The 22,812-nt window shown below is 39.8% G+C and overlaps 1 protein-coding gene across 2 annotated transcripts in view; it reads left to right on the top strand.

Moving 5' to 3' along the window:
- Chrm3 (cholinergic receptor muscarinic 3) overlaps positions 1 to 22,812 on the top strand; it is a 426,898-nt gene that overhangs the window by 111,828 nt on the left and 292,258 nt on the right. The window lies entirely within an intron of this gene.

The following is a 22,812-nucleotide window of genomic DNA, read 5'->3' on the forward strand; positions in this document are numbered from 1 at the left end:
AAGTCATTTGTTTTGTTTTTAATATCCTCTAAGAAATTGGTCTATAATAAGAGTCAAGACAACAGCAGGATGAAGGGCCAAAGTGGGAAACCAGAGCTCAGAGGGGGTTTGTGTGCAGTGACTCCTTGTCCTGAAGGCAGAGGAGAGCCCTTGGGCTGCAGAAGTTCATAATGTATTGTCTCTCATGTCAAATACAAACACCTGCCCCACCCCATTCCTTCTCCTGAGTGTAGCCCAGTCCTTTGACACAAAGGCTTCTGGGACCATGGAGCAATGGGCTAATGGCTTTTACATCACGGAAATTTTCCTTTTTGTTTAGGTTGACAGTTTTGCTTAAAATTTCTCAAATCATCTATTGACAGGATCAAAAATAAATAATATTTTATTTCTACTTCCCAAGCCCCTATTTACAAGATAAACTTCTCTGTTTTTTGTTTTGTTTTTTCAGTTTTACTTCTTTGGCTTATCAGATAACAGCTATCTCATAATTAATAGCAAGATTGGGATATTTTCATCTCTCTATACTCAGGATTAGCTACTGAAAATGACACCCAGGTATATCCAGTCAGCATAAAGGTATAATCTAGGGACAATGTGAATATAATTTCTTCAGTGTAAATAATTTAAAAATGTATCATACCGTGCACAATTTCCTAAATAAAAATCGATACAGAATTTTCTCTGTATAAAACTAAACTAAAATTCTAAATGTAAGCTAAAATTCCAAGATTACATATTGGAGCCGAAATAAAGCATTCTTTAGGAGACAGTGCTACTAAAGATAGCCTCTTCCGTGTGTTTTAAGACAGAGTAGAATTAATGTGAAAAATCATTTGTAACTCTTTATTTGATATTAAAAATATGGTTTTCTATGTATGACATTTCCATTGTTAGTGATTTGTATGTTAAACAGCTCATGCATTGGGTTAAGGTAGGCATAAATATTCTTATATCATCAAAACAAGACCTATCTTGAAATGACTCTAAACAATTATTAGCAGAGAGGTTTCTAACAGAGAGAACATTCACTGTTAATCAGATTCACTTGATTGAATTATTCTCTAGTATTCCTTGCATTTGAACTTGAATTTCTGTTTTCATGTGCTTAAAAACTCATTCTTTTACTTTCCTTATCTCTGAGGGTTCATAATGTATTGTCTCACATGTCAAATACAAAACATTTAACTCTAAATGTGCTCAGTTGTTGCTAAGGAAAATCTGTTCTGTTTAATCCCCATAATGCATTGATCTATTTTTGTACCCAAGAAATGAATATAAAAGTTGAAATGGAAATCATGAATATTTGGGAATGAAAACTTTTTGTGGTCATTAAGTATTCCAGTATTTAATAGTAATAGCAGGTGAGTCATACTCTAAGTCGCATCAGTAACTCACACAACATCCTTACTGTTCTCCCAGCCCTGGCAGCAGGAGGCTCCCTTGGGCAGATCCAATATCGTCAATCTTATGTTGGTGAGGCTGTGATGCATTTGTTGACTTTCAAAAGGCAACTTCAAGCCCAGGCATTTTGTACATACATGACATGCTGTTAATACAAACTTATAAAGGGTTTCAAATACATTGTGATTAAAAAAAAAATCTGCCTCTTTGGAGTTACATAATTATAAAGCACTGAAAAAAAACAGACATTTGACACAATGTGAACTTGAAGGGATGAAAATTGGCAGTAGACTGCAAAAATAGACACACACAGGAAATCCTTTCGAATGTATCTTATTATTCAGTTTTGTACCAAAATGAATTGGATTCAATGGTCCTCCCACATTTCTGCAGCAGTATCCAGAAGTCTGTTATCTCAGCCGCAGACTGAAGATCCTCTTTGTAGCCATCAGCATGTAGTTCAGCTCTGCAGTGTGGACAGCTGATAATTGCCAGGCTGCACTGACCTACCTGTTCAATCTCTGGCTGTCAGGCCTTCAGAGTTCAGGCCATGGTGAAGCCAGGGCCACGGGGTCTTGTGGAGATAGGTCATCTCTACCAGGACAAGCAGACAATGAGTCTTCTTCAGCCTGCTGTGAGGTAGCTTCTTTCCAGATTTATGTACTGAAAATTTCTGCTTCACAACATTCTCTGAAACCCTCAAGTGTTGACACGGTAATAACAGTTTCCCAAACATAGAATGAATAAAAAATACGTATTTTGTTATTTGCTAGGTATGTGATGTGATTTCTCATGTTTCAATACTATAGCACAAGAATTCTGCTAAATCATCAAAAGGTTTCTTCAATGTATTTTTTTTTTCATCAAAAGTTGTGAAATTTCATTGTGTAGTAACTGGACAGAGGTGGGACATGCTGGAGGGACAGATGCTGCTTTTGGGGAGCCTCAGTGCTCTTATTACAATGTGACAGCTATCCAAAATTGACTCTATCAAAAAAAATAATTGACATCTGGAGGGGAGGGGAGGGGGGATAGTAGAGGATAGGAAAGACAGCAGAATACAACAGACACTAGTATGGCAATATGTAAATCAATGGATGTATAACTGATGTGATTCTGCAATCTGTATATGGGGTAAAAATGGGAGCTCATAACCCACTTGAATCAAATTGTGAAATATGATATATCAAGAACTATGTAATGTTTTGAACAGCCAACAATAAAAAAAATAAATAAATAATAAAAAAAAAAAAAAATTTTTATTGCAAACTGGACAGATTACTATGATTACCTCATCCTACAAGGTGTGACTTCCATGTCCCAAAGGCTTCATGATGTTTCTCTTGCTTTCTTGGATTGCTTGTACTTGGGATAGCAGGTGCCATGGTGACGCGGAACCTGAAGATCCTCTAAGGTCATGTGGAGCAAGGGTGAGGCTGCCAGCCAGGTGGTGGGCCTCCTGGACAGCTGAGGCCCCAGCCCCAGGCACACCCATGGCAGATCCCTCTGGATCTCACCCACATATGACTACAGTTGCCTGAGAGACCCAGAACTAGATGGACCTGGCCAAATCCCTCCCAGATTCCTATCCAAATGAGACCATGAGGGATTTGGATTGGATGTTTAAGTTGATCACATGTTCTGCTCTTACAAATGGAGGGAAATGGACTTTGGAGTCTGCTGAAAGTTGAGTGGTAGAGACATCTAGATATGCATTAGACTTTGAATCCGCTTCCTCCTTCTAGGATTTGTGTTCTTAAGGATGGGGGCTGGGCACGCTTTAAGAACAAGGAGCTCTGAATGGTTGCAAACATTCCCCTGGAAAAACTCACACCGTGTTTATATAAGTTCTTCAAGAAAGCCATATAACTAAAAATGTAGTTGTCCACCAAAATCTGGGCCCTTCAGATTTAGCGAGATCCTTTCTTGGATACAGTGTTAGTACCCTGTGGGTGTCCGTTATGAACCCAGTGACCAGGGGCTCTGCTGAGACAAATAATAAATACATGGCTGGAGCCTGTCCTTATCAGGCCAAGCATCCTTATTAAGTGGAGTGGAGAATCAGTCCAGCCCAGTAGGTGGTGTGGGCTCTTCACACCTGTCTAACTCACCCAAAGGGCACCAGTGAAAATAGCAGAAAATGAAAAAATCGAGTATATAATCTAATTGTTTTGTAGGTGATATATATTGTATGTTCATGTGTATAGAAGGTTATGTGCTTGTAATATGTATGCATACATGTGGGGTCATTTATTGACCACTTAGAAAACACAAAATACAGTCATTTCTAGTGTGTCTGGTCACAGATTGCCATGCTGCCTTATCAAATTACTTCAAAACTCTCAATAACCATATGTACACATTTCACAAATTAAGGAACTGAACGCTAAGGCAGTAATCTGCACTAGGCCAAGCCACAACTAGTAAGTGTCTGAGCACTGGTGTGAAACAAATCTGTCTTTAAAATTTTCCCTCCGTGTCTTGAAAATACGAATCACACTGCATCAACCTGTAATTATGATCATCAGTCTCTTTAATAAGTAAGGACCTCTGTAGTATAATCGTGCCTGGCACATGATGGACATCCAAGGGATATCTTTTCAGGGAGTGATAATGTCTCAAAACACACACACTGGAAAGTTTTGTGGCAAACTCACTCTAAAACCTAGGATGTACCCTTTAGAAAGTAGCTTAGACACAGCACGTTGCTCCCTGATAAAGACATTCTCAGTGGGACCCTGAAGTATTTTGAGAAGCACCAGAGAATTATATGTCATTTAGTTGCACTGTGTATGCTGGAAGTTTACAAATTACTAGAAAATAAAGCATCTATCTGTATATATGAACTTGCTATTAATGAAATGTCTGATCAAAAACATTTTATTCTCTAGTGATTCCAAAAAGGACTGAGCATGGTCAAAAGCTTATTCAATATTATAATTTCCATAATGTCTATATAGTGCTATCCAAACATTGTCCAAAATCATCCACAGTGATCCTCCATACATTCTGGGTGAGAAATGAGAATGTCCTGCTATTCTCCTTTGCAAATTGTCTTACTGACTTAGCACAGTTTCAGTGCTGCGTGGGGGCACTCCCATAGTTTGTCTTCCACAAATGTGTTGAAAGGTCACTTTTACAAAAGTTAAGAGCTACAAATTATGCTTCCGTTTGAAGCATCCCACTGTCTCTAGAAATTCAGGATATCAAAGTCAGATCAGCTGGTCCCACAAAGTTGTGTCCGATTCTGATCCAGTTATTTCTCTTTATTGCCCACATTTCTGAAGCTTTCACTCGGGGCCTTAGGAGACCTGACAGTTAGATGATTGGATGTCCATGGAGTAAAATGTTGGAGCTTTACAGGCAAGGCACACACCTTCCCATGCCCTGGAGAGCTTTCCTTCACCTCCTCACCATCCCAGCTCAGCCTCACCCCATTAGAATAGCTTTTTCTGGCTCTCCATCCAAAGTCATCCCAGGCCTCATCCCCATAATGGGTTTCCTTCCCAGCAGCTGTCACAGTCTCGTGACCTGCTGGTATACGTGGTTACCAGGGTATCATCTGTCCTCCCAGAATGGCAGCAGCAATGCATCTTATTCCCTGAGAAGAGTCCTAGCTCCTAGCACACTTCTTGGCACCCAATAAGTAATTGATGAATTAGTGAATATTTAAACTTAAATGAACCTATTGCTCTACTAACTGCTTATCTTACAATATTCCGCAATGTACCTGGCACGTTTATTTTATGTTAACCTGTTTTGTCTCGGTAAGAAAAGTGTAGCACAGTGATAATTCTTGAGGCTTAGCATTGTGACCCTGTAAGTAGCCTTATGACCATTTTAGTCCTTCTCTACCATTGGATGGTTGAGGTTACTGAGGTCTTAAAGACAAATAAATTGCCCAGGATAACAGCATAATAACCCACATAGATAACCCACATCTATATAAGGTGACTGATCCACAGACCACTAGCCAGCCTGCTAGTAATGCAGTAGGAAATTGATTTCCTAGCAGTGATGTTTGCAAATGAAAATACCATTTAAAAATTGGAGATAAGCCAATGAATGCAAATAACCAGAGTGACAGATGTGATTTAAGATAAAAATAAAATCTGAATCCATTGTCCCCAATGTGTGAGAATGTTCTATGTTATTTTTTAAAATTTTCCATTTTATGCCTCTCTTATTGTTACAGTATAATTCTGAAATTGTGATGTTAGACTTTTTTTCATGATCAGGTTATGAGTAGAAACAAAGTGTATGATAGATGTATCCAGGGACAATTAGTAAGCAGCTATGTCTGGTAGCAGATATATTTCACAGGGGCTAAAATTACAGCTAAAGACAGAGGACAGATAAATGAAATTAATGGGATAAAACAGAGTGATGTCATTAGATAAAAACAATTTTGTTTAGATATTGGTGAAATTAGTACAGAAGTTACATTCAGAAGAGGAGAGGTCAGGGAAGGACCTTGAGTAGTAATAAATAAATGAATGGAATATTCATGATGGAAAAACCCACGGTGTATCCAATTGATCTCCTTAGAAAGCAGGATCTACTTCTAATAGACAAGAAGCAGTGAATTGTGGTTTTCTTGTAAAATGTGGCAATAGCCACATTTCTCTGATTTTAAGTCTTAAGCCCATTAAAAAAAATCGACCTTTTTCCCGCCTTTGTGATAGGTTTGAAAACCCAATAAGTCCACTTCTGTTCATTAAATAACCCCAACTCTGTTCATTCTAGGTTCCTTGACAGTTAAGGAATATATATACACACACACATATATATACATACACATACACACACAATATATATATATATATATATATATATATATATATATATATATATATATATATATACACACACACACACACACACACACATACCAGTTTCTTATATTATTTGGTTTTTTTCTTTTCTTTCTTTTTTTCTTTTTAGAAACAGGCCTTCTGTGGTTTTGAAGTAAGTGCAGATTTTACTGACAGCTTATATTTTTATCTCCTCAAGAAGACAGATCCCCCTCATTGTTCTTTCCAGCAATCTGGAATTAGATTTAAGGAATCTACCATCCACTTTGCGGTACTTGAGCTGTCACTCGGCAAAATTGCTCTGTATCTTTCTGGAGTGGTATCTTTTTGAAAATATATGGACAGAGCATTCAATTATGTGTGGACAAGTCCATTCTTAAAGTTGGTTAACTACATATTCAGCTAAAAGCGGATAGATGTGATTTAAGAAAATTGTTACTGCAGAGCTTTTCCTGTTGTACATAATCAGTGGATTCTTTAGACTGAATTTATAACCTGAGCATTAGAACCAGATTCCTTTCCATTTTGAAATTGCAGTTAGGGTGCAGCATGTCTCACCTTAAAAATGAAAATAAATACAATTAACTGAGTAAGCAAATATGAAAAGTTCAAAGAAAGAAAGAGAAAACTCCAAGTGAAGCAGTTCATCCCTATAGCCAGGTTTAGGTCAGGAGACCTGATCAAAAAAGATTGCTTGCAGCCATTATGTTTTGATTGCTCTTAAATCTAGGATTTTAAAGTGGGTAAATGTCCTCTATTTTAATACTAGGATACATTTTTAAATTTTTAAAATGCATTGGGTTTTTGTCAGGTGAAAAACAAAGCAAGTTCAAGCATTCTGATCTGTTAACACATCTTTTGCAGTGTATTACCCATAATACATTAATGTGCATTTTCCTTCATTTTTTATTATTCATTATTGTTTCCTTGGCACATGGTATCATGTGGCTTTCTCCTAGTCTGACTACTAGGTATGCATAGTTTAATATTTTGGCTTTCTTTTTCTCTTTTCCTCTTTAAAAATCTTTTGTTTACTTTAAATTATTTATCATATGAACACTTATGTACAGATTAGACTATTAGTTCATATACCAGTTCATCTGAAGCTGAATAAAACAAATTATAATGTATTCCCAGATTGCTCTTTACATCAAATAAATGAAAAGTTGGTGATATATGGTCATGGAATAGCCCACATTCTGCTGCACCCACTATCTCAGGACAGTTCAGATTTTTATTTTAATCCCTTTAAGCAGATAAAACTTTAAAATTTTTAATTGCTTCCAGGGGGATGCATTTACCCTGGGACAGTTTTCTGGTTTACCATTATTTGGAACAACTGCAAGTCAGAAAAATTTGAGAATATATTCTGCAGCAGTCTGCCTTTCCCAGTTATGTTCCATCTCCTCTGCTTGCTGCCACCACTTGGGGAACTTTCGGAAACCCTAACACCAAGGACCCCCGATTTTAACTGATTGAGTTCTTGGGGGTGGAACTCAGCCATCAGAATGTCTACAAGCTTCTCAGATGATTCCGTCAGACAGCCAGGTTTGGGAGGTACTGGCTCAAGTGAGTGCAGCATCTCATCTGGGTTTGATGGATATAGGCAAGAAAGAAGGGGACTTAGCTCTAATATATGGGGCAATAAGGATTAAGTTGGGTTGCCAGACTATGCTTTGACCTTGGGTCCTCTCTTGTTGCCTGTAGTCTTGTCCATCTCAGCCTTTCCATGTAGAAATAGCCCCTGAGAATGTTCTTCTGACCTAAATCATCCTGTAATTAGCTTCAGCCTGATCAGCATCCCTGTCTTACATGGGTGCTTTGTTCCAGTCTTGTAGAGCTAAATCTTGATTCCTGAACCTCAACCCTGGCTGAGTTCATCCTGTACAATGACATTCTTATGTTAATGAACAGGCCAGCAACTCCACTTGCTCTGAGTTTTTACCAGCGACAGGCACACACCTGCCCAGTGGTTTGACCTCTATGAGCACTAGTGCTCACCTGGGTAGCACTAATTGCTAGCGGGGTTGGTGTCCCCTAGCTGTAGGCCATAGAATTTTCCGGAGTACACTGTAGTTCTCATTCTTTCCTTTAATGCTGTTGACCCTAACTGAGCACAGTTCATGTTACTGCTGTCCTGGATAAAACTTCTTCCAGGAGCAGGGAAAAGGAGTCCTTTTCCATTTTCTAGACTTTTTTTCTTCTTTACAGTTTCTTTTCCACCAATTGCAAATCAAGTCAGCCTCACCCACATTGATAACCATATCAACAATGATGAGAATAATTGACTTTCTCTGTATCCTTTTTATATCTGCATACCATAACAAGCCTTTTATCAATATTATCCCAAAGCTAACAACCTACAAAATAGTAACTATATTTATTTTCATTTTTCAGATGAAGAAACAGTGGGTTGGAGATAGTTTGTTGACAAGACAGCATAGTTAATAAATAAAGAGCAAGAGCATTGAAATCTAGGAGTGTTGAATTTCCAGAGCCTTGGCTACTTAATAAGTATTGAAAAAATTGAATTTCTTTAAAAAATTTTTAAAAGCAAGGTCTTTAAAAAAATCTAGCCACTGGTCTTGGTGTGTAGGTCTGTGGTGGAGCATTTGCATAGAATATGTGAGGTCCTGAATTCCATCCCAGCACCATGAAAAAAAAAAATGTAGTCTCAAAGTCCATTTACATCCTTCTGTGTTTCCACTCACCACATTTTCACCTTCCTGCCCTTTCTCCAACACCCCATACAGTCTGACTTGACAATTCATGTCTTGCCATGTGCCGCTGCTTAGGTCTGAGACCTTTGCTTTTTGGGTGAACTCCCACTCACACATTTCAAGCCTAAGCTCAGCATCATGCAGTTCTGTGTGAAACTTGAGCTGGTGAATTCACATGGGTTAATTGCTCTTTGTGTTCTTACAGCCCTGGGTAAACATCTCCATCACTTACTAGCTGATAACTTTTGATGTTTTAATTAAGCTCTGTGAGCCTCAGTTTCCTCATCTATAAAAAGGAAGATAATTATCCATAAAAAGGAAGATAAACCTCCTAGCTTGGAGGTTTATGAGGATTCACGGAGATAATGAACCTAAGATACTTAATCCCATGTTATAGAGTAAGCCCTTCAAACATTAACTATGTATTGTTATTACCCTCTCATTGTACTACAATTTTTTATTAATATTTTTTCCTCCCACCACCTGGCTACTTCCCACAAGTGTGAGCACAGTCACATGTATTTTGTATTTCTACATTTTGCAAAGTGCTCAGCCCAGAATGGAAACTTATGAGCTCATGCAAGTTACCTAACTCCTCGGCCTTCGAATTGCAAACCCTCCTAGAGCTAAAGGGAGGATTAAGAGAAAATGTAAAATTGGCTACCATGGAAAGTCTTTAGTAAGTGTCAGCAACTGTTGCTGTTTAATAAGTTTGCGTGTGGGGACGGCTGCATGGAGGAGGGATCGAAATTCTTCCACGTCGCTATTTACGTTTTCTTCCACGGAGAAGATGGAGAGTCAACAGCTGTCCACGCCTGCTGGCGCCTGGCCCTCTTTGTGTGACGGGATATGACAGGCTTGAGATTTCATCTTATTGGCACTTGGCAGGACTGGTTCCTGATGCTGCACAGGGAGTGGGATTGGGTGAGAGACCTGGCAAGTCTTGCTGACATGTGTCTTTGACGAGAGGATAAGTCTTTCCTTGGATTGTTTCTTTTCACCCTGGACTTTGTCTGACCATCTGTTTGAAGGTGCAGGGAATGACAGTGACAGAGTAAATAAGATGCCCTCCTGTAAATCCAGCTACAATAGTTGCCAAAGCATGACTGACAGTGTACCCAGTAATCTTAGTTACAAATAGAATCGCAGATCCTGCAGCGGCTGAGGTTAAACACAGAAATAGAAGAGTATTAATTTATTTTGGGGTGGAGACAAAATCAATTTTTTTTTCTGGAACACCCCCACATCCCTACTTGGATATTTCTCTCCTCCTTCAGGTTTAAAGGGGCAGTTAAGGTTCACTGAATCCTCTTGGCCACCTCTCATTCACTTCTTAGCCTGCCAATGTGTTTTTCTAAGTCCTGATTTGGTGTTCAGCAAAGGTCACCTTTCTAGAAAGAAACTAAGATTTTAAAAGTGATTAGTGGAGAAATACATGTAAATCTTGCTTTATTTACAGTGAGATACATCAGACTGTAGCATGTCTTAGGTTTAGTGGGTACCAGATGCTTCCTTGTAGTGGCCTGAGAAGGGACATGTGAAATTCTAGTGTCACATGTTTTTTTCATTTTGAAACTTAGATTACTAATGCATTGTAAAATGTCTTGCTAATTGCCTGCTACTAGGTTAGTTGTGTGCTTTTCTCTCTCTATCCACTCATCATTCATCCTTACATCTAAGACCTGTCTGTCTTCAGCTGCTAGTTGTAATCCTTTTTATTATTAAAAAAAAATGCTTTCAATTAACAACCAAAGTCTTTCTTGGACAGACTCCCTTGTCCCCAGACTCTTATGTCTCTTGTTCTTTGGGGCAAGAAATTTCCCCAAGCATAGGTCAAGTTAATTAAGTGCACTATTGAATCAGCTACTAATTTCCCAGCCTCTCCAATTCAGCTTTTGATCCCAACTGATGAATTGAAACAAATATGGCATATTTTTAGATATATTGTTTGATCCCTTAAAATGTATGTTGATATTAAAAAGTCAACAGCTCAAAGTTCTGTGCCCGTAAAATTAATTAATGATTTAAAATGTGTGTTAAGAAAGATGGCACTTCCGAGGGTAACATCCACACTAAGGAAAAAGAAACACTGAATAGGAGCTATCAGTTTGGCAGCCCAGATGTTGGTTAACAGAGTTCAGTGGACTTCCATGGAGCTGCAATGATGATGGCCAGAGAATCAAGGGAAGGTATGCTTGAAGAATTAAAATATGTGAGTAATTCTTGTTCATGTGGAGAATATCCAAAAAGAGATAATAAATTACATAGAAGACCAAATAGAAATCTACTAGAGGAGCTCAAAGGTGGCCTTGTGATGGCAGAAGAAAGAATCAGGGGATTCGGAGACTGATGGGTAGGAATTTTCCATAAAAGAAAGAAGCAGTGAGTAAGAATGGATAGAACATTGGGATTTATAGTGTGATGTCAGGTACACGAATGTGTGGGAACTCCAAAGAAGGTGGGGGGAGAGGCAGAAAAAAATACTTGCAGAAATAATGGTCAATGTTTCCAAAGTTCTACAAAAAATATGAATCTACACATTCAAAAAACACAATGAATAGCAAGTCACATAAGCACAGAGAGATCAATGCCTGAGCGCACTGTGATCCAACTGTTCAAAGATTAAAGACAGAAAATTGTGAAAGCAGATTAATAGGATTAATCGCATTATTGGATTATTGGGAAATTGATAAGCTGATCCAAAACTTAATATGGGAATTTGAAGGACCCAGAATAATCAAGTTTGAAAAAGAACAAAGAGGACTTACATTTCTTAAGTTTAGAATTTAGTATAAACTCTAAAGTCTGGGGGTCGGGGGGACTCAGTACTAGAGACCTTGCCTAGCATGTGTAAGGCCATAGTCCTGGGTTTCAACCCCAGTGCCAAAAAAAAAAAAAAAAAAAAACCAAGGGAAAAGGGGCACTTCATATTCATCAAGAGAGTATGATACATGGATCAGTGGACCAGAATTGAGAGTCAGAGATAAGTTCTTACAATGGTGACCAGTGATTCTACTTACCATAGTACATATACTTTGAGTAAAAGAAGCCAGACACAAAAGGCTTTAATCTGCATGGTGTCATTTCTATGGCATACGGAAACACTTCAGGTATAGACATCCAATCCATGGCTGCAAGGTCACTGATGGTGTCGACACAAAAGAGCATGGATCACCTCCTAGGGTGATGGAAAGATTCTATATCCTGACAATGGGAATGTTTACTTCATTTATAAAAACTCATCAAACTTTGCACTGCAAACGTTTTTCTTTACTTAAGTTACTTCTAAATAAACTCAACTTTAAAATTAAAAGAGCATTCTGAACTTGATTGTTAATATTACCAGTGCAGCAGAGAGCTGAGCCAAGCTTATGTGCGAATGAGCCTAACCTTTGCTGCTTGCCCACTTTTTTTGCTTTTATTTTCTCCTCAACATCAGTCAAGAGCATATGTACCATGTAATAGCTATTACTATTTTTATCAGTTATTGAAAATGATATGTTTAGAGTAGTTATGTGACTGCCACGTAATTTTATATTAATTATCTATTTCTTTATCCTAAATAAAATGCTGGAAATATCAACCAAAAGTTGAAGGATTTTTAAAAATTTTGTCTTTTATATTTTTGCCATTTGAAAAATAACACATTTACCTCCCTTTGCCCATCCCATTAGAGAAAGCTCACTCCTGAGAGAGGGCAATCTATTTCCTCCCCGGACCAGGTGACTTGTCGTCACTTATAAAAGCCAAGAACAGACCATGTTCCCTGCAGTCATCTAGTTCCATCGAAGTCCAGTGCACTGTGAGACATGTTCCTTAATCAACCCAGATTGCCCTGCAGACCATCTTGTTATCTTTGGTGTATGTGTGTGGTACTGGGGATTGAGCCTGTGACACTCTCCCACTGAGCTACATCCCCAGTCCTTAGTTTGTTTGTTTGTTTGTTTGTTTATTTATTTATTTCCTTCTTTTTTTTTTTTTTTGGCACAGTACTGGTGATTAAACCCAGGGGCACTCCGCCACTGAGCTACATCCACGCCCCTTTTTTATTTTGAGATAGGGCCTAGCTAAATTGCCCAGGCTGGCCTTGAATTTGCCAATCTCCTTCCTTAGCCTTCCAAGTGGCTAGGCTCACAGGTGTGAGCCACCTCACCTGGTACTTATTGTCTTTAATAACCATTCTCACTAAAATGTATACAGACTAAGACGCATGCCATTTCTTCTTTATTTGGAATTATTGGTCTCAGCTTATTCACTTCTTCAAAGTATGTAAAGATTTATTTCATTTCATAACTGTTTAAACTCTTGAAGGAATAGGACCTCTGACCAGGCCTGTGAACTTCATATTGCCTGTGACCACACCTTATACCAAGCTCACTGTGTGAGTCTTGGCAATGATAATGAAAGAATAGGTAGGACTCCCGGAAGAATTTGTATCATGTTATTGTATTTAGCCATCCTCTTGCAACCATTTTAGGACAGAAACAAGGGGGGGAAACTACATATATGACAAAGATTATTAATTTAAATGAAAAAAAATTACATTTGAAAAATGTTGGAAGATCCTGAGAGCACCTGAATCAAAAGCTTTTAAGCACAGTTTCAGGACTACGAATAGTGATATTTAGATACGGAGCACATTGTCTGATCTGATCATGCAGGACTCCTAAAATGTTAGAAAGTACATTTCTGTAAGTCTACTTATAAAATTATTATGAATTAAATGTTTGGAGAAATCACAACTTAATTATCCTAAAGAAAAATCACGTATAAAATGTACGTGGTCATGTGGCAGCTCCATTCTACTTGATAAAGTTTTTAAGATTGAGAAAAATGGCAAAATGTAATTAAAACTAGGAATTCAAGTATGAAAGTAATTAAGAACATGAGGGAAAAAGGAATTAAGAAAAAAGACCCTCTAGTGAAGTTCAGTATAATCGTTGCCATAAATCTATATATAATCTCTTTAAAGAAAATGAGAATAAAAAGGACTCAACAGATAAGCTAAAGTATTATTTATATCCTTTAATTGCTTTTTATTTTTTATGCATTAGTTGCAAGAATAAAAAAGTTTTTCCTTCTTTGAGAAATGACCTCTTAGTGGAAACCTTAAAGTAAATAATTCTGTATCACCCTTTAACTTTCTGTGGCACTCTGACGGAATCAATTTAGTTTCAAACATTCCCATTTCTGTTTAGGAAACAAAAGGTCAAATTATTTCAAATCGTCTTTTCAGGGGAAAAACAAAGCATTCTATTCCTTCTATTCCTCATTTTCTGTATGGATATGATAACAAAATATACAAAACAAGTCCCCCATGACTAGGTCGACCTTCTAGAGACTGTGAAATGCTGCTGTGTTCCTGAGGCTCTCTGGCTGCTGGCTACTGCCAGGGACTCTGAGGTGACTGAGCAGCTTTACTAGCTGTGGGAGGTCCCCTCTCTGCTTTTCTCACCATTGTCACCCTTAGAGGAGTGTGGGAATGAAAATGTCACCAATTAGAATATGTGTACTGATTCGCACCTCTAGTTCTTAACACAGGTTCACATGCATATTACCTGATTTTATCCAGCCAGGCTGCTGAAGAGGGGATGTTGATTCCACAGACTAGAATGGGAACTAGATGGCTGGAGAGGTTGATTACCTCTACCAACATGCTGATGCCAGGATTAGCAGCTACATCTCACTTCCAGATATCTGCCTGGAAGGTTCAACCCTATTTCTGATTTCAGGGACATTCCCTGACATAGGAAAAATAAAAATAAAAAATTAAGTCATACTGTGGACAGTGAATGAAACTTGGCCTGTAAGGGTAAAAGAAATTGAAGTTAAAGCGTAAAAGTTAAAGGGTAAAAGACCGGGTGTTGTGAAGTTTCTAAGCTGCAAGGTCTGAGTTAAAATGTAAAGGATTAGGTATTGTTAGGTTTCTATGCTACCTGCAAAACCTGAAATTTCTGTAGCTGTTAAGACAATGCTTGGAACTGCCCAGTAAATATTTCCCCTGACTATTTGGTTGTTTAATAAGGGCTCTGTGTGGTCGCACGTAGGCATTGCAGGGCCTGGACCAATCAGTTTAAATGTAACCCCCTCCTTAGGAATGACCTATCACTCCAGCCTGACCTGTTCCCGCCAATGAATGAACTAATCATGTTTAGGAGTTGTTGTTCAATTTTCCCGCGCCTCATGATGATTTGTTCTGATGTATACAAAGCCCTCCACCCTCCCCAAAAAGTGTACTTAAGCAGTGCTCAGCCCCTGCTCGGGGCTCTGGGCTGCTTTCCCTTCTTGAGTGGGCACGGAGCCCCAGCATGCTGGTTCAATAAATCCCCTTCTGCCAATTGCATGAGTGGTCACTTGGTGGTCTCTTTCTCTAATGTTTCGCGGGACCCTTACAGGTCAAATCCAAACCAAGTTTGAATTATCCTGGTCTATAAAATGTGGGTACACATATTTTTTAAGGTTAAGTAGAGGATTACATATGCAGTTCATGTTTGGAACCTTTAGCCTTTAAGGATGATCCACCTTTATTTTCTATCTTGTGTATTCTAGGTTCTTTCTGTTTCCTTTTTTTCCTTCTTTGGGTCTTGTGCTTCCCCAGACCTGATGGAGTATGATCTCTACCTCATGAAAATGCTCTTGTAATCTTGGCAGCAAATTCTTCAGGTTTACATGTTGCCCTGGGTTTGGGTTAGGTCTAACAAATCTGTCCTGAGAAGAGATTTTTTTTTTCCTCCTGGTCTATATATTTGCTTCTGTATGGGAATCTCTCTCACCAAATTTCTGACCCAGAGCTGCTATTGACACCTCTAGAGCTTCTCTCCTAGAACAAGTCATCGACCTCATTGGAGGTCCACAGCTGTTGGTGGGCAGAGCCAGAGCTAACTCCTGAGCAAAGGAGAGGGCTAATCAAGAGGCCACCACCCTGGCCCTATGGAGACAGGCTGGTGCAGCTCGACCTCAGACCTGACCTTGAATACAGCCTGGCCTGGAATTTGAGATGAGGCTGAGGCAGCTTTGATATCATAAGCAAGAGTCCGTGCACAGCTTGCCTGGCTTTACAATAAGCTTGCCAAGAGTGTGGAAGAGCTTTGCTGCTTGGACCCCACCATTGCCCTACTAGGTTCAAGCCTAGACATCTCTCTGTTGCATTGGAGTCAAGGAGGAGGGATAATGCTGGACTTATATGGTCATCTTCATGGTTGGATAAATTACCAGTTCCCAAAACAGACAGTGACTGGAGAGCACCCTCCACTCCACAGTGCAGTTGGAATTTCTAGCTGGAGGCCATGATTACTAACAGTCCCTTGGCTGAAGCCATGCTTCTCCCATGGCAGACAGTTGCTGTTGAGATGAACAGCACAACCACAGTCCACCCTGAGTGCTCATGGCAGCTGAACTCCAGGAAGACCAAGGCTTCACAGCTTTACCCATTGCCGTTGCACTGACCATTCTCAGAGACTCTTGCCACACTTTGTAACTACAGGGATGTCAGCTTGTACTTGACAAGCTACATCCTGGCAAGCTGTTCAGAAGAGGTTGCAAGGGAACCATTTCATTTCAACCTAAATATCTATTTTGCCCTCATTGATGTATTTCCATAAAAAGCTTCAGCATTTCCAGAGTGGGTTTTATTAATTCTCAAGATAATAATCCAGTTCATTTTTTTTTCTCTCAGTCTCCAAGGTAGTTTTAAAGTTTGCCTTCTGTGAACTGTCTCTGGTGTCCCCAGAATATTCCAGATGTCTGAGGCATTCCTAAATTGGTAATTCTTTTGGACATTTGTTATAGGAATACCCTACTGACCTCTTCTCCAACCTGGACATCTCCTTATCTGGTGACCATAGTCCTTCCTTTTCTTTATTTTTATCTAATTTTTTCTTTTTCTTTTTTTTTTTTTTTTTTTTTGTAGTTGTAGATGGAGAGCATGGCTTATTTTAAATGTTTATTTTTGTGTGTTGCTGAGGATTGAACCCAATGCCTCACACGTGCTAGGCAAGCGTTCTGCTGCTGAGCCCCAGCCCCAGCCCCAGTCCTTCCTTTTCGTCATCTACAAGGTCACTATAATCTTAATGCCTCCTGGCATTAAGATTCAGAAATTAATTTCATTTACTCATAAAGCACTTATTTTATTATCTTTAATAAAGAATGTTCAGTTGCATATTTCTGATAGGGAATTTTGTTCCAAAGGGCAACTTAATTCAGCTCTCGAATCCCACCCCTCCCTCCCTCCTTTCTCGGATGCTCAGGGTCTGTAGTGCTGAACTGAGAGCTGCATTTGCACAACCCCACTCCTGGGAGTTGTCCCGTTGTTAGTCATGGTCGGATGGATTCCCACCTTCACCCATTCACTGGCTATTTGGGTTGAAATCTAGCCTATGTGAATCTCAGCTTCTGTGAAATCCATATAATAATAACAATGCTGGAAGATTGTGAAAAAAACAACAAAAAAAAGATGCCTGCAAAGCACTCCTCGTCCAGGTGCTAGGCACATGAGTGGGCACATGTAAAGAATGGGAGGAAGAGGAGGAGGAGGGGGAAATGCCAAAGAGGTGAGCAGAAGCATATGATGGCTGAACTAGGGAGCCTTGCTGCAGAGCTTCCGGGAAACCTGTCCAGGTACACTCCCCTTTCTTTCACGTGGCTCTCGACCTCCCTGTAATTACAAAGTGTGGCAAGAGTCTTTGAAGGCAGTTCTTTTCCTTTCTCCCAGGAAGATGCATGGGAAACTGCTTTCCACTTTCTCTGGTGTTAGGCCTTCGCCCTGCCTTCTGACCTCCTCTGTGCATTAGCTAAACTCTGCCTCGGCCCTCCATGAAAGGGCTTGACAGAAAGGGCTTGACCACTTCTGTACCGCGGTGACAGCTCTGATTCATGAGAAAGCCCTTTATTCCCTGCCTGCCACATGGATATTTCTACCCAATTAGATATTGTTGGCTCTAGATGTTAAATTTAAATAGGCTGAGAAGCTGCTCTATTTTGTGAATTGTATTTTTTTTTTAAAAACCTGCTGATTTTTGTCTAGTTGATTGAACTGTCCTTACTTAATAGAAAAGAATTGCTGAAACACCAAGGCAAAAGTAAAATAAACATAGAAGTGAATCTTCAATACAACTGGTCTTTAAAGTTTAATAGCCAATAAATATGAATATGAAGTGACAGTTGTCTCATTACAGATGTAAACACAGGCACATAAACCTAACTGCCAGCGCTTACATGCTCAGAATACGCCTCCTGCCTTCATCGTGCTGCAGCCCTTCCCTTCAAGGCTGTATTTCTCTTTGATTTATTATTCTCCAGCTTAATGCTGTAGCTCTCCAGTAAAGGTACTAGAATAGTTGTTGCTAATTAAAAATAACTTTAAAGTCTTAACAAAGAGAGAAAAATATATACTTTTCCGATACCCTTTCAATTAATGAAACCAGCAGGTCCCACCTGTCACCGTGAACCCCAGGCCTGCCCCTCCTGGTGTACTGAAGCCAAGGGCTTATCTGACAGGAAGCTCTGGGAATGGTGTGGAGGGAAGAGCCCAAGGACCTGCTTCCCATTCGTGGTGATGGGCTCCATAGCTGTACAGTCAAGGTCATTTTTGATACTTTGTGACAAAATGCTTTGGGTGACACAGAATTCTTTGAATTTGTTGTGCCTTTGCTCAGTGATGAGAATAAGAGAACAGCATTTGCTTTTTGAATTAGTGACTTTGGTCTGAAGTTAAGATGGCCCTGAGCTGGGAACCCTTGGCAGGTCTACCCTCAGGGCATCTCAACACAGCAGTCTCTCCTGTCAATTGTCCTTATTCTTTTCCAGTAAGAACTTTTGTTACTGTTGTTATTGGGTTCTGCTAAAGTCTGTCTCTCTAATCATCTATTTCTTTTTCTCTTCCTCGTGTCTGTATAAAGTATATGTATGTATTCATTAATATATGAAATAAATTTATTTTTAGCACACAGTGGCAATTTTATCTTGACAAAATGTGCTGTGGTTTGGATCTTAAGCATCCCCTAAGGTCCTTGTACTTGAGCCTTGGTCCTCAGCAGGGAGCCATTGGGAGATGGTGGAGACTGCCATGGGACCTAGAGGGAGGTCTTCAGGTCATGGGGGCATGCCCTTGAGGGGAGCACTGCACTTTCTTTCTCTTTTGTTTCCTGGCCAGGAGGTGAGCAGTTTGGCTACACCACACCCTCCCACCATGATGTGCCACAGACCCCAAAGTAAAAGGACCTGCTCACCATGAACAGAAGCTTCTTACAATTGAGCCAAGAGACAGTCTCTCTGATTAGCTCAGGTTGTTACAGTGCAGGGAAACTCCTCAACAGAAAACAGTAACATAATTTAACCTTTGCTTAGAGAAGTTACCAACATCATGGGTTTGTTCGCTTATATGATTGTGAAACAATGACTCCATTTCAAAGAAAATGTCATCAATTCTTTTTTCTTTTCAATTCTGCCTCTAAATATTTCCATTACGAGTATTAGCATATATAGACAGTTCCTATGAAAAACAATTATCTTCTTCAGAGAAGAAATGAGTTTCCATACATGGGGGTCCGGGATGCTATCACCAAACCTAGAAATGTATACACATTATCTTTTAAACATAAATTTGAACTCAAGCCTATTTGTACTGTCTTAGAGAAATTGAGTAACTTCAATTAAATTAGCTACAATTACACAGTCTTCTCACTTCCAACACACAGTCCTCTAATTCTTACTAATTGACCATATATAATGTATATAACATTTTACACCCTACATTCTTATGAACATTTCCTTATGGCAGCATTAACTTCTACATTCACTGTGGCAATAAAGCTTTGTGTAAGTATAACCTGTTTCCCTTCTGTTGGGTTGTATTGTTAATAAGAGCAAAATTAACCATTTATTGACTCTTTATACAATAAGTGGTATGTTAAAAGCATCTTTTACTAACAGTGAGAACAAGCTTAGTTTGGTCTGTGGAAAGATCTAAACTTCATCTTCATATCCTTAGGTTTCTATTAGCAGTATGACTTTAGTCAATAAATATAATTCTGTTTTTGCCTTCAGTATCCTCTTCTGAAACAATAAAGGCCATGACAGCTGACTCAGCAGCTCTGCCTACCTGAGTTTGGCACATGGTTCATGGTCAAGAAAGGAGGGAAGATTGTTATCGGGAACTATTCATAAAACTGATTTGCCCACATCTTTAAAGGAAGAGATTGATGTTATTTTGTGCATATCCAGATGGCTCTCCAGATAATTAAATGGTCAGTGTCACCAGCAAAGTGCTAAGTGTTCATTCTTTATACACCAAATCCGTAACTCCACTGTCTTTTTGTTTTATTATTTGCAATTTTTTTTTCATTATCAGAACCTGTCTTGCACCTAGCAGGTAGGTCTGGAGGCACAGTTACACCCCAAGTGTGGCTGGCATGAGGGAGATGCCATCTGTTCAACAAGACTCAGGAGAGACTGGATCCTCACTGCCAGGCCAATCAGTAGGCAGAAACACATCTGTGTGTTGTTTTGTGTGTCTGTCTTCCTCTGAGACTGTAATAGTCATCTTGATGTGATGTCACATCAGTCAGAATGACCAAGACATATAGCCCTGGGAAAGACAGACTGTAAACAGATAATGACATGATGTGAATTTTAATAATTTATGCACAAAACTTGTGGCAGTATATTTCAGCCCAACGGACCAAAGACAGTTCTGAATTTGATTTGAAGTTACTTTTTTTTTTGCAAATGAATCCCAGTTTACCATTTAGAGAGGAGTCCAGAATTCAAAAGTGTGGTGCCCCTGGAGAGAGCAGGAGGATCAGAGTGAAGGGCACAGCATACAGAGCCCTCATGTCTCGCAATCTTTTTCCTAGAGCTGCAATAATCCTGGGGCTGAGTTAGCATGAGCAAAGGAGAGAGAGGAAGTAAGCCGGCCAGGTCTAAGAAGATAATCTGCTGGTGAATATCTGGCGACATGCAGCTCGCTAGACATTCCATGCACATTTGTTCCTACAGCTCTCATAACAACCATATTTTAGAGGTAATGGAAGTGGGGCTTGGGCAGGAAGGTCAGGTGTTCTAGGTCATGCAGCAAGAAAATGTTGGAATTTGTGTTCAGAGCCAAGTTTCCGGCTCAATCCCATCTTCTCTTCACTCCAAGATGCAATTTTAATGGGAAACCACTTAGGTGTCTTCTCATTTATTGGAGCTTAACTTCTCTGTTTGAAGATAAAACTTCAAAATTTTGCTGTCTGTTCTCTCACGTTCTGTGGAGAGCACAAAGCAGAGGTTCTTACACGACTGTTGGAATTTTCCTTGGTGCTGTTCAGCGGTAGAGGCCTCCTCTCCACAAAGGCTGTGCCTCCCCTCATGTGGCCTGGCGGACCCTCTTCACCTTCCTGCTGCAGGCTTGTTTCGCTCTGCTTCTTTGTCCACCTGTGCATCCTTGCTGTGTCCTCTCGTGGCCCTTCAGTGGGATGGGTGGAGTCTCTTTTTACCTGCTTAGATATTTTCATTTGCTCTCGGCATCGTCTCTCTCAAACCTCCCCTGCGACAGCTGGTTAAGGTAACTGCCATCTGGAGGTGCCTTATGCAAGGAGGCAGTCAAGGCCCTGGAGAGCACCAGCTGGAGAATGGCACTCTCCTGGTGGCCGGCTTTCCCCATGCATCCTCCCTGGTCCAGCAGTGTGCCAGAGAGGAAGTGTGGCTAACTTGACTCCTCTCAGGTGCCTCCTCCAGGACAGAGCCCCACCGTCTCCAGAGAGATGCCCTTCCCTGTGAGATGCAGTGTCACTGGTGAATTGTCCCTAAGGTTCTCAGCCCTCTTCTGGGAAGGAGATTCCAACTCCTGTCTTGAGTCTGCCTTGAGCAACCCCCTTCCTCTAATAAAATATTCTCTACATCAGGACCTCACAATTCTCCAGACCAGAAATCAGCAGTTCCCTTAAAGGGTTAGGGAGTGTACAGTCAGCCCACATCATGGGTTCAACCAATGGCAGATCAAAAATATTTGGAAAAAATTTGCATCTACCCTAAACAAGTGTAGACTTTTTCTTGTCTTCTTTCTCTAGACAATACAGTATAAGAACTATTTACATAGCACTGACATTGTATTATGTATTATAAGTAATCCAGAGATGATGTCAAGTACATAGGAGAATGTGTGTGGATTATATGCAATACGGTGTCATTTTTAATAGATGACTTAAGCGTCCAGGGATTCTGGCATCCAAAGTGTTCTGAGCTGATCCCCCCAGAATACGAAGGCATGACTATATATGTATGTTTAGGCTTTTCGGGTCATACTGTCTCTGTCATAACTACTCAACTGTGTTACTGAATCATGAAAGAAGCCAGAGACAGTATGTAAATGGATGGCTATGGCTGCCTTCCCATAAAACTTTATTTATAGACTCTGTAATTTGAAATTCAATTAATTTGCACAATCTTTTAAATTTGTTTCAAAATGTAGAGATGTAGATCCATTCTTAGTTCACAGGCCACACGGAAACAGGCAGTGGGGTTGTCATCTGCTCAGCCCTGGCCACCACACCACAGCCCTGCTTTCCCCAGAGGATAAAGTGGTCTCGCCATCAGGGTCCCCATGCTGGCTGTGTCTCTGCAGCATCTCCACTCCAAGGCAGCCACTCCTGATTCCTAGTTGTCTAGTCCATGGTGCCTGCAGTTTCTGCCTGTGGCTTTGATAGTTTCAGTATTCCTACAGTTCTTCCCCATGGTACTGGGATTCTGGAAGGTATGTAGGTCCTGTTAGAAGTGGAAAGTAGATTTTTTTTTTCTTTCTAAAAAATAATTTAACCTTTTTTTATTATTTTGGAAGAAACTTTCTAAGTAAACTAACTCGCATGTAATTTTCTGAATGATTTTAGATTATTCATTCT

This window comes from Marmota flaviventris, chromosome 12 (genome assembly GCF_047511675.1).
Source record: "Marmota flaviventris isolate mMarFla1 chromosome 12, mMarFla1.hap1, whole genome shotgun sequence".
In the NCBI taxonomy this organism is placed as follows: domain Eukaryota; kingdom Metazoa; phylum Chordata; class Mammalia; order Rodentia; family Sciuridae; genus Marmota; species Marmota flaviventris.